The 12,459-nt window shown below is 38.2% G+C and overlaps 1 protein-coding gene across 3 annotated transcripts in view; it reads left to right on the forward strand.

The window, feature by feature from the left end:
• The first annotated feature begins 6,332 nt into the window (after positions 1 to 6,332).
• The window catches only part of cora (erythrocyte membrane protein band 4.1 like coracle), a 57,938-nt gene continuing 51,811 nt past the window's right edge, over positions 6,333 to 12,459 (forward strand). Inside the window, exon 1 of one of the 3 annotated variants that reach the window (XM_089243311.1) lies at positions 6,333 to 6,807. The gene's annotated coding sequence lies outside the window, so the exon portion shown is untranslated. The remainder of the gene's footprint in view (positions 6,808 to 12,459) is intronic. The other 2 variants (XM_089243310.1, XM_089243309.1) reach the window with 2 other exon arrangements.

Genomic DNA, 12,459 nt, shown 5'->3' on the forward strand with positions numbered 1-12,459 from the left:
ATCAATAGTTGAGAAAATTAGACTAGAAAAGGGGTGAATAAATGGCGGCAAAATTTGTAAAGCCAACAGGCCATAAAGCGATGAACCCGCATCCGGAGGGTTAGGGGGGGGGGAAGCAAAGCACTCATCGGAGGGCCTAAATTTATGTGACCCTTGTTAGTTGGTCGAATTTCGTGGAAAAAAGAGGCAAGAAATCCTGCTGACACGAATAAAAATGTTTATTTCGGTGGTATCAAGGATCATTTTCATCTTCCAGATTGTGGCACATTCTATTTAATTTCACCTGCTTGTCTGTGCAGGTGAAATTCTCTGCGCACAGAATTTCGATGTCTGTACGGAATGAAAAATATATCATACTACTTCACATACAATACAGGGAATTTTTTTCTGCGCAGCAGAAACTATGTACATGGAAGTACTCTCATTCTTAGTCATTCTCAGACTCTAAACGTCCAAAATTTGTAAACCATTTATTAACCATGAAAAAATATTGCCTTTCTTTGTTACTTTCATCCATAACCAAAAAAAAAAAAAAAAAAAATGGGTAAAAAGAAAATTTTATCAGCCAAAATATCCCTTTCAGAAAACAACTATAGAGTACAGAATGTATTACATGGAGAAACATCATTGAACTAGAACCCCTCCTGCCACCTATCGAATAAAAAACACAACTGTTAACGGTCCTTTAATAAAAATTAGTAAAGAATGATGTCCCGCATATATATATATATATAAAACAATGGATACGTATCTTGATATTAATAAATATTTTCTAAGCAATAATATAAATTGAATTATCAAGTTTGCTACAAAACTTTAACAGTTCATGTTTGTATAAATCAAAAGCACGTTAGTAACACTTGCAGCATATTCTCGTGGTGATTATTGAATTTTGTATATACACATATATTTCCCAATTGAACTTGACCTGCATATGATGTACATTTGAAAAAGGTGTAAAAAAAAAAAAGAGCGAGAAGACTCTTTTTGAACTTTGGATTGTTTTGCTTACATAAAATTTGTCAATAGTAAATCCCCATTAATTTCTGATGCACTGAGTTGAAACAGAACTTTATTACCTATATTGCATTTTTGATGTTACAGCTGGGGTTTTTGCGTCACGACTCCCATGTGATGTTTTTTCCCCATTCCACTTCGAATATATGTTGCTAGCTGCAGATTGTGTGACCTGCTTCTGTGATGACATTTGCCTGCTTCTGTGAACTGTGATGACATTTGCCTGCTTATAGCCAGATCATGACTTTTCACCAATTTGACCAGTTCTTTTTACATACACTACACATTCATGCAAACACATATCTATCTACAAACATGTACACATTTTCTTCTTCACAGGCCTTCTTGGCCAGTTTTTATGCCGGCAGTTGGCCCTCGCGGGCTGGGAATCGGCTTAAAGTTCAATTCTGGTCTGGTCTGGTCTCGTGGTGATTACAATCGGAAAAAGTATAAAATCAAAACGAATTTTCACACATTCCGGTTTTACACGCTTTTCGATTATAATCGCATAAAACATAACATTTGCGAATGTTACTAACGTTATTTTACTGTACGCAAACATCAACTGTTGAAATTTCGAAGCACACTTAACAATTTAAATAATATTATTGCTCATAAAATATTTACTAATATTATATTACATTGTTTTTCTTCATGCGGCTCAGCAGTCAAAAACCGGTCACCCACTTCCAAATCGAATAATGAAAGTAGTTGTGTTTTTTATTTGATAGGTGGCAGAAGGGGTTCCAGTTTAGTGATGTGTTTCTCAATATAACACATCCTGTACTGTATAGTTATTTTCTAAAAGGGATATTTTGGCTGATAAAATTTTATTTTTACCCCTTTGGTGGTTATGGACAAACGTAACTAAGACAGGCACCATTTTTTCGTGGTTAATAAGTTTGCAAAATATGGACGTTTAAAGTCTGGGAATGACTAAGAACGAGGGTACTTCTGTGTACTCAGAGGTTTCTGCTGCGCAAAATAAAATTCCCTATGTGTATAAGATAGCATGTTATTTTGTCAATCTGCACAGATATCGAAATTCTATGCACATAGAAACAGGTCAGTGAAAATGAAATAAAAGATAATGTGCCCTCATCCGAAAGAAAACAGAGTTAGAGGCACATTTCATCGGTATTAAAATTTTTCCTTTCCCACGAGCACCTCTGTGCTCATCATGCCTCCCACCTCCTGGAGCCCCGGGACGGAGCGCTGCCAGTCCCACCCACTTGCAGGGGCCCATGCTGGGACCTCAGCTGAATAGGGGAGGGGTTCAACGATAAGATCTGACACAATAAATATGTATATTAAGAGCAGAGACCCCTACGCATGAGTTGGGGGGGGGGGGTGTTAGAGAGACCGTACGCCCTCTCAAGCCGACCAAAAACTAAAAAAAAGTTCAATATGTCTGTTAAAAAAATTAAAATATCGAAAGAAACATACCTTTAATGTGCTATTTTAACCAATTTATGTTAATTTTAATGCTTTTTGAAGGGTGGTAACTCAAAATTTCTTGGGAAGACAATTTTTGTACCCGCAAGTCTTTTGTGCCCCCTTAAAAGGTGGATCCTGCGTACGCCCTGATTAAGAGGTGGTGTCTAAAGTCCTCTTTCATTTTGCCCTGGGCCTATGATGCTGTTGAGACGGCAGTAGGGACAAACTTTTTTTTTGGATAAATATTCAAAAATTTATTTAAGCTCTGCTGAACAGTCTCATTATTTACAAGGGTTCCGCTGAATAATATAACCATCAAGGGTTATGCGAGAAACTGTACGTTAGAAACCTCTGCATTAGACTATAGACAGTTACAGTTCCAAACAAGATTTGAAAAAATATCATTGTAGGCGGATTTATCGCTATATCGAGTATCGTTGTAGTGAGGTTTCACTGTAAACGTGTTTTATGAGGGTGCTATCAACGCCTATTTAGAAGAGATGCCAAAAACAGCATAATTTTGAGAGCGCTGTTGATAATTCTACCTCTCAATATAACGATAACCCATAGGAGGAGTTGGAATTGAAAGTTTCTTTCATGCAATAACAGTAAATGCAAATGATTCCACGGACCTACGGATTTCTGGTGAAAAATACGACTACTACTAAACCACACATGCATCTCATCTACATTCAATGTGCGTGTACGTGTTGGGAATCTGATGTGAAGTTTGTTACTGTGTAATGTTTGTTATATGTAGCGCTGCCATCTCCCATAACTTTTTCTAACTACGAGTGAAGTGCAATGATTGAATAATTGTATCTCTGTAGAGGCATGTTGCTCTCTGTGACGAGACTTTTTAAAGAGGATATCGGCTCGCATTCGCGCCTAGAAGTTAGGAACCACGGAAAACCAACGGAACCCCCAACGAATCGGTACATGCGGGAATGTGCGTGTACGTGTAGTGAAACCTGACGTGAAGTTTTTTGTTTCTCTGTAATGCTTGTTATGTGTAGTGCTGCCATCTGCCACCAGTTTTTCTAACTATGAGTGAAGTGTTATGATTGAACGATTTATCCTTGGTCAACAACTGTTGCTCTCTGTGGCGAGACTTTTTAACGGGGAGATCGGCTCGCATTTGCGCCTTGAAGTTGGGAACCACAGAAAAATTAGATGTAGGCTCCATACGCCTGGAAACGGATGCATACATAATTAAATATGAAAGTATATTGTTCCTTACATGTTTCCACAACTTCTTGGTCACTATTTTTCATGGTCACAAGTAGCTTGCTTTTTTTAGTCACACTTTTTGGTCACTCCCATGCTTACACATTCCATTCTCTAGGTCTCGCCCGTGCTCACACTCTCCAGTTAATATTTTGGTCTCTCACCGAGCTGGTCCGTCTCTCTCTAAATCACTCTTTTGGCCATTCACATGCTTGCACACTGTTTTGGTTGGTCACTTTACTCTAGGTCACTCTTTCGGTCTCCGCATTCTCACTCTCCAGGTCACTCTTTTGGTCGTTAACATGCTTGCACACTGTTTTAGTCACTTATATGCTTGGAAATTCTCTAGGTCATTCTTCTGGTCACTCACATGCTTGCAAACTCTGAAGATCACCCATTTGATCACCCATCCCGTATAAATATGAAAGAATTATAAATAAAATCTACACAAGATTCTTTCTGTCAAAAACTGCAGTGATTTTTGACTGTCTCTGTCTTCTTTGATCTTCTTTCGTGAGAAAATCATTCACTTTTTGCAAGCAGGGAAATGAACCTGTCGAACTCTATTGCTAAATGCTGAACTTCATTGCTAAATGCTAGATTACCTGATTATGGATAAAATTTAGCGGCCGCACACAGACTTTTAAAAATGACTTTAATTCACATTTTGACTGAACAAAGCAATAGCTTGAAATATTGCCGAAGACTTGAAATTCAGAAACCCAAGATCTAAAATTTAGACATCTGAGATCCAAAATTATGTGTGTGTGTGAGACATCTAAGACCTGAAGTTCAGACATTGAACCCTCTGGCCTACGGTATTGACAGAAGCTGTTTTAGAGGGCCACAAAGCTGTTTTTGTACTGGATATGCAAAATACTTAAGCCCGTCCCTAGCTATCCGACATTTCTTTAATCCGGCCTGTCCTTCCACAACATTTTAGGCCAGGCATCTCCAAACCGTTGCTCGCGAGCACCACGGTGCCCCGTGAAGCACCCAGAGTGCTCGATGCTCGTTTCCGATTTTGTGCTCGCGAAAACTTGATCGATATTGTAATTTCATGCTTTGCACAAATTGCATTCAGGGATTGAAATCACCCTGATTTCATGCATTCACATGCAGTGCCGTTCTAACGTATGGGCCCACCTAGGAATAGCCCGGAGGCTTCAAGCATAGGCGGAGATAGACTTGGAAGTCTGGGGAGGCACGATGATGATGATGATGTCAATTCATATACACACATATACATTAGATCATTGGTTCTCAACCCGAGGCCATATGGCCTCCTGGTGCTACTGGGATACTTCAAGGGGGCCACAGAAGAAAATTGAGAAAGAGGCCATGGCAGGTGGTTTGGAGGGTTGCGCAGAGCTGAGAAGAAAAATTAAGATGTGAAGAAATAAAGCTTTTATATTAGTGACTGGACACTTATACAGAATCCAACAAAACTACCCATAAAACCCAGGGCATTTTATGGCATGGACCCACCCGGGACTCACCGCCTACATTCTGCAGCAGGTTCCCTAGGATGGGGTTTTTTCGCAAGGCCCCTCTAGATTAAAATTATAGTGTGAAAAAACAAAAAATGATGCAAACCATATCAGGCCCCCCAGGCTGCAGCTCTGTCAGTCCCACTCTTGTGAAGGGGTCATGCCCGTGGGTCTCAGGTCCATAAGTCACCCCACATCATGATATTTTGTATAGTACAATATTAATTTTGAAAATAAGTAGGAATATGTAGGTTGTTTATTTCCACCTAAGTGTGGGACTACCATAGCATCATTTTAGCTAGGGGGCCCATGATGTTGAGACGGCCCTGAATAGAACTCGGACTAGCGGGGAGCTCAATAAATTCTAACCCAGTGATTCGGAGTGATTGCAAAATTTTCGTTCAGTATAAATTCAATGAAAAAATCTAATACGTATAAAGGATCTTACTTCTAGATGAGGGTCGAAGACTCTGGGTAAGACACGGGAGCCAAGAGAAAAAAATGTGGTTCATAGGGGGCCACGGGCAAAAAAAGGTTAAGAAACAGTGCATTAGATCTGCCCACACCACTTTTGACGCTGCCCCCCCCCCGTATCTCCGCCCATGGCCTCAAGAGAAGGAGCCTCACAAAAAGGAAATCTGGTTGAAATTTTCAAGACTTTGCCAGGTAGGGCCACGGCCCCCCTATCCTGAAGCAGGGCCCCTAGGCTGGGATCTTTTACGGGCCCCTTTTATGATGAATTTATAGCGTGAAAAAACAAAAAAATGATTAAAATTCTCCCGGGCCCCAGGGCTGGAGCTTTGTCAGCCCATCCCTTGTGGGAGCCATGGGTAGGGCCTCAGAAAAATCATTTGGGCTGGGGTCCATTATGCTCTTTAAGACAGCCCTGTTCATATGTCAAACTTGCCTTCTTTTCATGATGGGTACAAGCAGCGTTCGCGACTAGAAAAAAGATTGAAGACACCTCTGTTTTTAGGCAGTATCGAGTATCCCGAAAGCAACAGCAGTTTATGAAGAGTTAATTTGTTTGTCTCAACTTCACTAGATGGCGCCACTGTTCCCGAAAGATGTTGTGAGAGAGAGAGAGAGAGAGACTGTGCATCCTGCATCAGCTTTTGGAAGGGGCTTCATTTTAAATGAGCAGCCAGAAACCGGCAAAAGAAGAAGGAGGAGGCCGCAGCGCGTCCCTCGCTTGCTTGCATTGTTGTTGTTGTTGTGATGACATGACGTCAGATTGCACTTGCGTCGCATCATCAACGTACGTTGTGCCGTGTCAATAATTTTACGGGCTCTTTTCACAATTCATTTTTGTTTTGTTTTTCTCTTATTTTTTTTTTGTAATTGTTGGTGCTTTTATTGTTGGACGTCGTGAGTGCTGTTCGTTCGCGGTCAATAATTGAATTGTGTGTTAACGATTTCCTCCGGGGGGGAGGAAAAAAAAGAAGTGCAACTGTCAATTCAACAGACCCTACCCAAGGGATCCATTCCCCCCACTTCTCTCTTCCGTCGAGAACCGGATATGTTTTGATCAAAATCTCAGCTAGAAAAGAAAAATATATATATACTTAATATATATATTTCTCCACCAGGAGGGGCTCCCGTATCTTCCAAACTGAAGAAATAAATCACAGAAAAGGTAAGGATTATTTTATGTGTCACAAACCGGCTAATTACTCATGATTTCCCGGGCCGGAAACATTTCCGAATCATACCATGTATTTATCATTGTTTCTCTGCGTATGGTTGTGTTTTGCACGTAAATAAGTGCGAAATATTTATCTAAGGTAGCCATTCGGTAGGGCTCCTAGGCCACAGGGCCACCTTAATAGCGGCATAGGCAGAGTCCGACTTGATGGGGCCCTGGGCAGAGGCGGAATTATGGTTTCGCCGCCTGTCGGCTATAAACAAAATTTTCCACCCTTCTCCCATCCTAGACCAATTTGCTTGACCACTCATTCCTTATATTTGCGGTCCTAGGCTATAGCCGGCTTAGTTCCAGTTCTTGTTAATACCCCTCTCCTTTGCCCTCTAAGTAATTTTTTGGTCGATGCCATGCTTGTGCGCACTCTTGGTAAATTTTTTGGTTTGTTCGCTGACCAGATTCCTCGCTTTCGTGGTCACTCCTATGCTTACGAACTCTCTATGCCAGCCCCATGCTCACATACTCTCTAGGTTCCTGTACTGGTAACTAGAGAGGTTTGGTTGCTCAGTGATCTGTTCCTTGCAGTTGCACTCTTCTGATCACTTGCACGCACTCTAAGTCACTCTTTGGCCCTTACATGTTTCCATAACTTTTTGGTCACTATTTCGGATGGTCACTGTCCAAATCCCTTGCTCTGTTAGTCACACTTTTTGGTTACTCCCATGCTTACACATTCTCTAGGTCTCTCCTGTGCTCTCAGTTAATTTTTTGGTCACACACCAAGCTGGTCCGTTGCTCTCTAAATCACTTTTGGTCATTCACATGCTTGCACACTATTTTGGTTGGTCACATGCTTGCACATGCTCTAGGTCACACTTTCAGTCTCTCCCATGCTCACACACTCTCTGGGTCACTCACGTACTTGCAAATTCTGTAGGTCACCCGTTTTGATAAATAAGTGATCTAGTTCCTTGATCCTAAGCAAATGCATGTTTATGGTTTCCTCTCCCATGACCTATAAAAATTTTACTGCCTTTCTCCTAGTCTACTAATTTTCTTGACCTCTCATCCCTCAAATTTGCCGCCCTCCTCAAACATTTTGCCCTGGGCTGTAGCTCGCCAAGCCTCCCTGTAAATAATATTCTGACCCTAGGCAAAAGAGGTATTGGGAAGGCTGCCTCTCCACTTGCCTGTGGTCGAAGAGGTTCGGAGCATTAGCAAATACACAGTACATGTTGTTTGTTAACAAATAAGGAAAAAAAAAGATGTTCAGTATTATAAATGGGAAATGTGAAATTCCCCATCTGAAATATTCTATAATAAACATTTTTTTCGCACTCTAAAATTAGCAAAATCATTGATAATGTCATCAAAATCTAATTTTTGAGTTATCTCAGCTTCGATACATAATAAAGCTTAAGATAGCAGTTTTTCCTGTAAAAGACTTGAGCGAACTGATGATTTTATCTTTTTTAATGAGAAGAATGATCTTTCTCTAGATCAGTTTCATATTGTCATCATTTGTCAATGATGATTCAATGCTTTCTTAACATTTGGATAAACGTCTCTTCGAAAGCTCTAGTGTTAATTTATTTAACATACATGGCATATTGTGTCACCAACCTGAACTAAGGATGAAAATTGTTGCAGTTCATCTGGAAAAGGTGTTTGCAAGATTCAAATGCATAAAGTTTTTGCAATTTGCAAAATATACATGAAGATTAAAGGATTTCACGGTGATCAAATTATGGAAACTTTCTTGTCATCGTCTCATAAATCATTACATACTTTTGTCGTGGAGTTAATATTGTAATATAGGTGCATTGTAAAGTCTATTATTGATTGGTATGATATTAAAATATATATTTGATAGGATTTGCTAATAATGGGCACTTTGGAAATAGCATGATGTGATTTAGGGGAAATTCTTTGATTTACTAAAATTGTACAAATTAAATTTATAAAAATTTGAGAGCCCTGTTCAAATGTCCATGCTTCCCACGTGGAAATTGGGCTCTGGTTGTAGCCCTCTGGGCAAAGCAGTGGCATCTTGGACAAAGGGCGTGGCGTGTTTTCTCACATTTCGGGGGGGGGGGGGACCAGACCCCCCAAGTCTCCCCCCCCCCGAAATGTGAGAAAATGACCAAAAAAAATGGAAAAAGATGGCCAAATCTATTGTACTATCACTTTGGTCCCCCCCGAAATGAAAGTGGTGCCCCCCCCCCAAACGAAATTTCTGGCTATGCCCCTGTCTTGGACCCACTCACAGGCATGGTCAAGGGGCCTCATGAAAATGAGATCTGACTGAAAATTTCAAGCGAGCGAATGTAAATTTGCAGGCAGATATTCTTAGCCAGGTAAGGGGGGGGGACTTTGAAGAGAGGGCCCACAAAGTTTTTAGCCATTTATCAGCCTGAAAACCCTTATTTTAGCTATTTTGGAACTATTTTTGCTTGACAGAGATATTTATTCATACAAGAAATAGGATCAGCCTTCTTTATTTCAGGTAAGAAAAGTTTTCTACTGACTTTGCGTACCGATATATCTTGCCATCCTCAAGGCAGAATATATGAAAAACTGTGATGTATAATACAGACCTGGGATGAATTTTTGGAGAACTCTTCTGTGTAGAAAACACCATTGTAGGATTTTTCACTGCTGAACATTTTCAGTCAGCCGAAGACTCATTGCATAATAATACAAAAACTTCTGCTTTGGGGCTTGTCATGCAACAAGTGGCAATTGCTATCATCAGTGATTTGTAATGTTTATTACAAATGTTGTTATTTCAATGTGGGTGCCAAAATTTTCAGCTGAATTCCCCTTGATTACACACCCTTATATAGCACACAACAATTCCAGCAAATACTGTCTAGTATTTTATATGGTACTATTCATATGCATAAAAATTTGGTGTGAACGTAATAAAATGTATTTGGTACCATTTGATCTTTAGTGTAATGAATTAAAAACATCAATGGGCTCTCTCACACTATTTTAACTGTTCTTGGATCATAGTGTAAAATATGCCATGAGATTCATGAATCAAATTTCAATGCCTCTTTTTTCTGAAATTTTGGGTATTGGTACTGTTATATCAAATCACTGAGCATGTTAATACTTTTGTGTGTAGAATGTGATATCCCCCCCCCCCCCAAAGCAGAATTTGCCAAAAACTGTGACATATGTCGCAGAACAACCTGGAAGAAATTTAAGAAAAGTGTAGAAAACACTATTATGAGTATTTTTGCTGCAGAACATTTCTAGTCAGCTGAGAGCTTGTTGCAGAACAATGCAAAACATTCTGCTTTGTGAATGATATGGGAAAATTATGAAGTAAAATGCAAACCTCATAATGAATGTATAATTTGAGATTATTTCTTTTAAGAAGCTGAAAATCTTCTCCGATAGGATAGAATATATGTCCTGAAATCAGAACTTACTGAGAGCATATATTACAGCATATATGTAACAGTAATTATTTTTAAACTATTTGTGCAAATAAAATTTTCCAAGTAGACTGTGGTAGCAGTCATCTGAGAGCATATAGTTGCACAACTCAGTAAGTTCAGATTTCAGAATATATTCTATCTGAGATTTTCAGCTTAAAAATAAATAATCTCGAATTACACATCCATTATGAGGTTTACAAGTGGAAAAAATTGTAGTCTTTGTTCATATATATTCATATAACATCTCAACAAGCAGGTATTGCTCAATTACAGAGATGGTAAAGAAATACAAATAAGAGCAATAAATATAAATACACTAAGACAAGCAAAAAATCATTAAAAAATGTAAATAACATGATACATAAAATAATACATAATTTGATCATGTAACTGTAATTCCATACAATAAAACATGATAAGCTAAAGAGATATATGCTGATACATATTTAACCAGTCATCTGACCAATAAATTTCTCCTTTTTCTTCGTTTTAAAAGTTCGAAGCTAATAAAATATATTTTCCTGATTAAAATTGCTTATGAATACATTGAAACTGACTTCACACACCATGTTCTCAATTGCATTTTTACAAAGTGTTAATCATTGGTTAATCATTGGCAAGAAAAAATTATAATAATTGCAGTAATTACTAATTATTTTAAAATTCAAATAATTTGACCAAAACTTATTTAGTTCCTCTGAGGAATTTAGAATTAATTGGTGCATGTAGGAATGTGTGTGTGTGCATGGCCCTAATGCCTGAGTTATGCTTGTTTCGTGTTATACTAGTGCCACTTTCATATTTTGAAGTGATAATGGCAAATGCCTGAATTTTCATACAGTATTGTGTTAAAGCCTGTTCTCAGCGGAGAAACTTTCTCAAAAGGGGAGACTGGCTTACATGCGTGCCTCAATGTTGGAAAACTGCAGAAAACCAACTAATCACACTGTGCTGCCAACAGAGTTTAAACCTGAATCCTCATAATGAAAGTCCAACATTATGCTCATACAACTGCACAGCATTTAAATTTCTGACTCTTATTTTAATGTGAAAAAATAAAACATTAATTTGAATACTTTCTTTAGAGAAGAAATTAGGGTTAAGTTGAAAGGATAATAATTATTTAATATTTATTCATTTCTCCATAATAAGAATGGGTTTCCTTTATCACGCTAAGTTTTACTGCAGCTATTACTGATATTTTGGTATTGTTAATCAAATGCAGGCTGGCATTTGATACTGGTGATAAAAATTTAAATTTTGTTAATAAAATGGCTTTCTTTTAAACAAACATATTAGTTTAATATACAAGGGAAACAACATTCGATAAACCCAAAATAAGAAGAAAACAACTAGACGTATTTCGGAATTGTATGAAGTTCAGAAACTTATAGCTGTTGTTTTCTTCTCTTATTTTGGATTGATCGAAGGGTTTTGGTTTATTTATTTTTTTTTTTGTGTCGTTAATAGACTTCAATTTAGCAATTATATAAAGAAAATTGTTGACGTCGATGCCAATTCTCTAGCCGTCGTAGTGACCTGGCGCCTAGGATTTGTAAAGCGCTGATGTAAAAGGGTTACTGAATCCCAGAATAGATTATTTTGAATCGTTTTCTCTGAAGAAAATAGGATTAGCTACTAAAGAATTAATTTGATTGTTCTCCCCATTTTTTCCCCCGATTTGTCAAACCTTGATATTTTCGATGTGAGGGTAAGGCATTTTTATGGCAGGATTCTCCCAGCGTTGGACCATCATAGAAAGTGAAGGAAAATGTTAACAAAAGTAAGGGAATGTGCACACATTTAATTAAAAGTCAGAGAAATATTATTTAAAAGAAAAAATGTTGGAAGATTAAGATTTTGAATCATTTTTCTTACTTCCGGAGTTTTGGTAAGGGAAAAAGTCGAAAAATTTCCTAGTTTTATCGGAGAGATGATCGAGTAGATTTTACTTGGAATCCTGTATAGTTTTAAAATTGCATGAAATTCATTTTTACCTTTGCCATTCGATACTTGTATGATGTTCTTTCAATGTCTTCAAATCAAAATAATTCCCGATGTAACTCCTGTAAATTTCGACTTCATGACTAAAACTGTAAAAAATGCATGTTTTACTCTTTTACGATTTGAGTGCAGCTTTTCACTCAACCATTTCTTTTATGTGTTCTTTTCTTTTACTACAATTAATTCTTTG

This window comes from Pholcus phalangioides, unplaced genomic scaffold (genome assembly GCF_987345545.1).
Source record: "Pholcus phalangioides strain wild (caught in Gottingen) unplaced genomic scaffold, Ppha-v1.0 ptg000015l_1, whole genome shotgun sequence".
NCBI classification, from domain to species: domain Eukaryota; kingdom Metazoa; phylum Arthropoda; class Arachnida; order Araneae; family Pholcidae; genus Pholcus; species Pholcus phalangioides.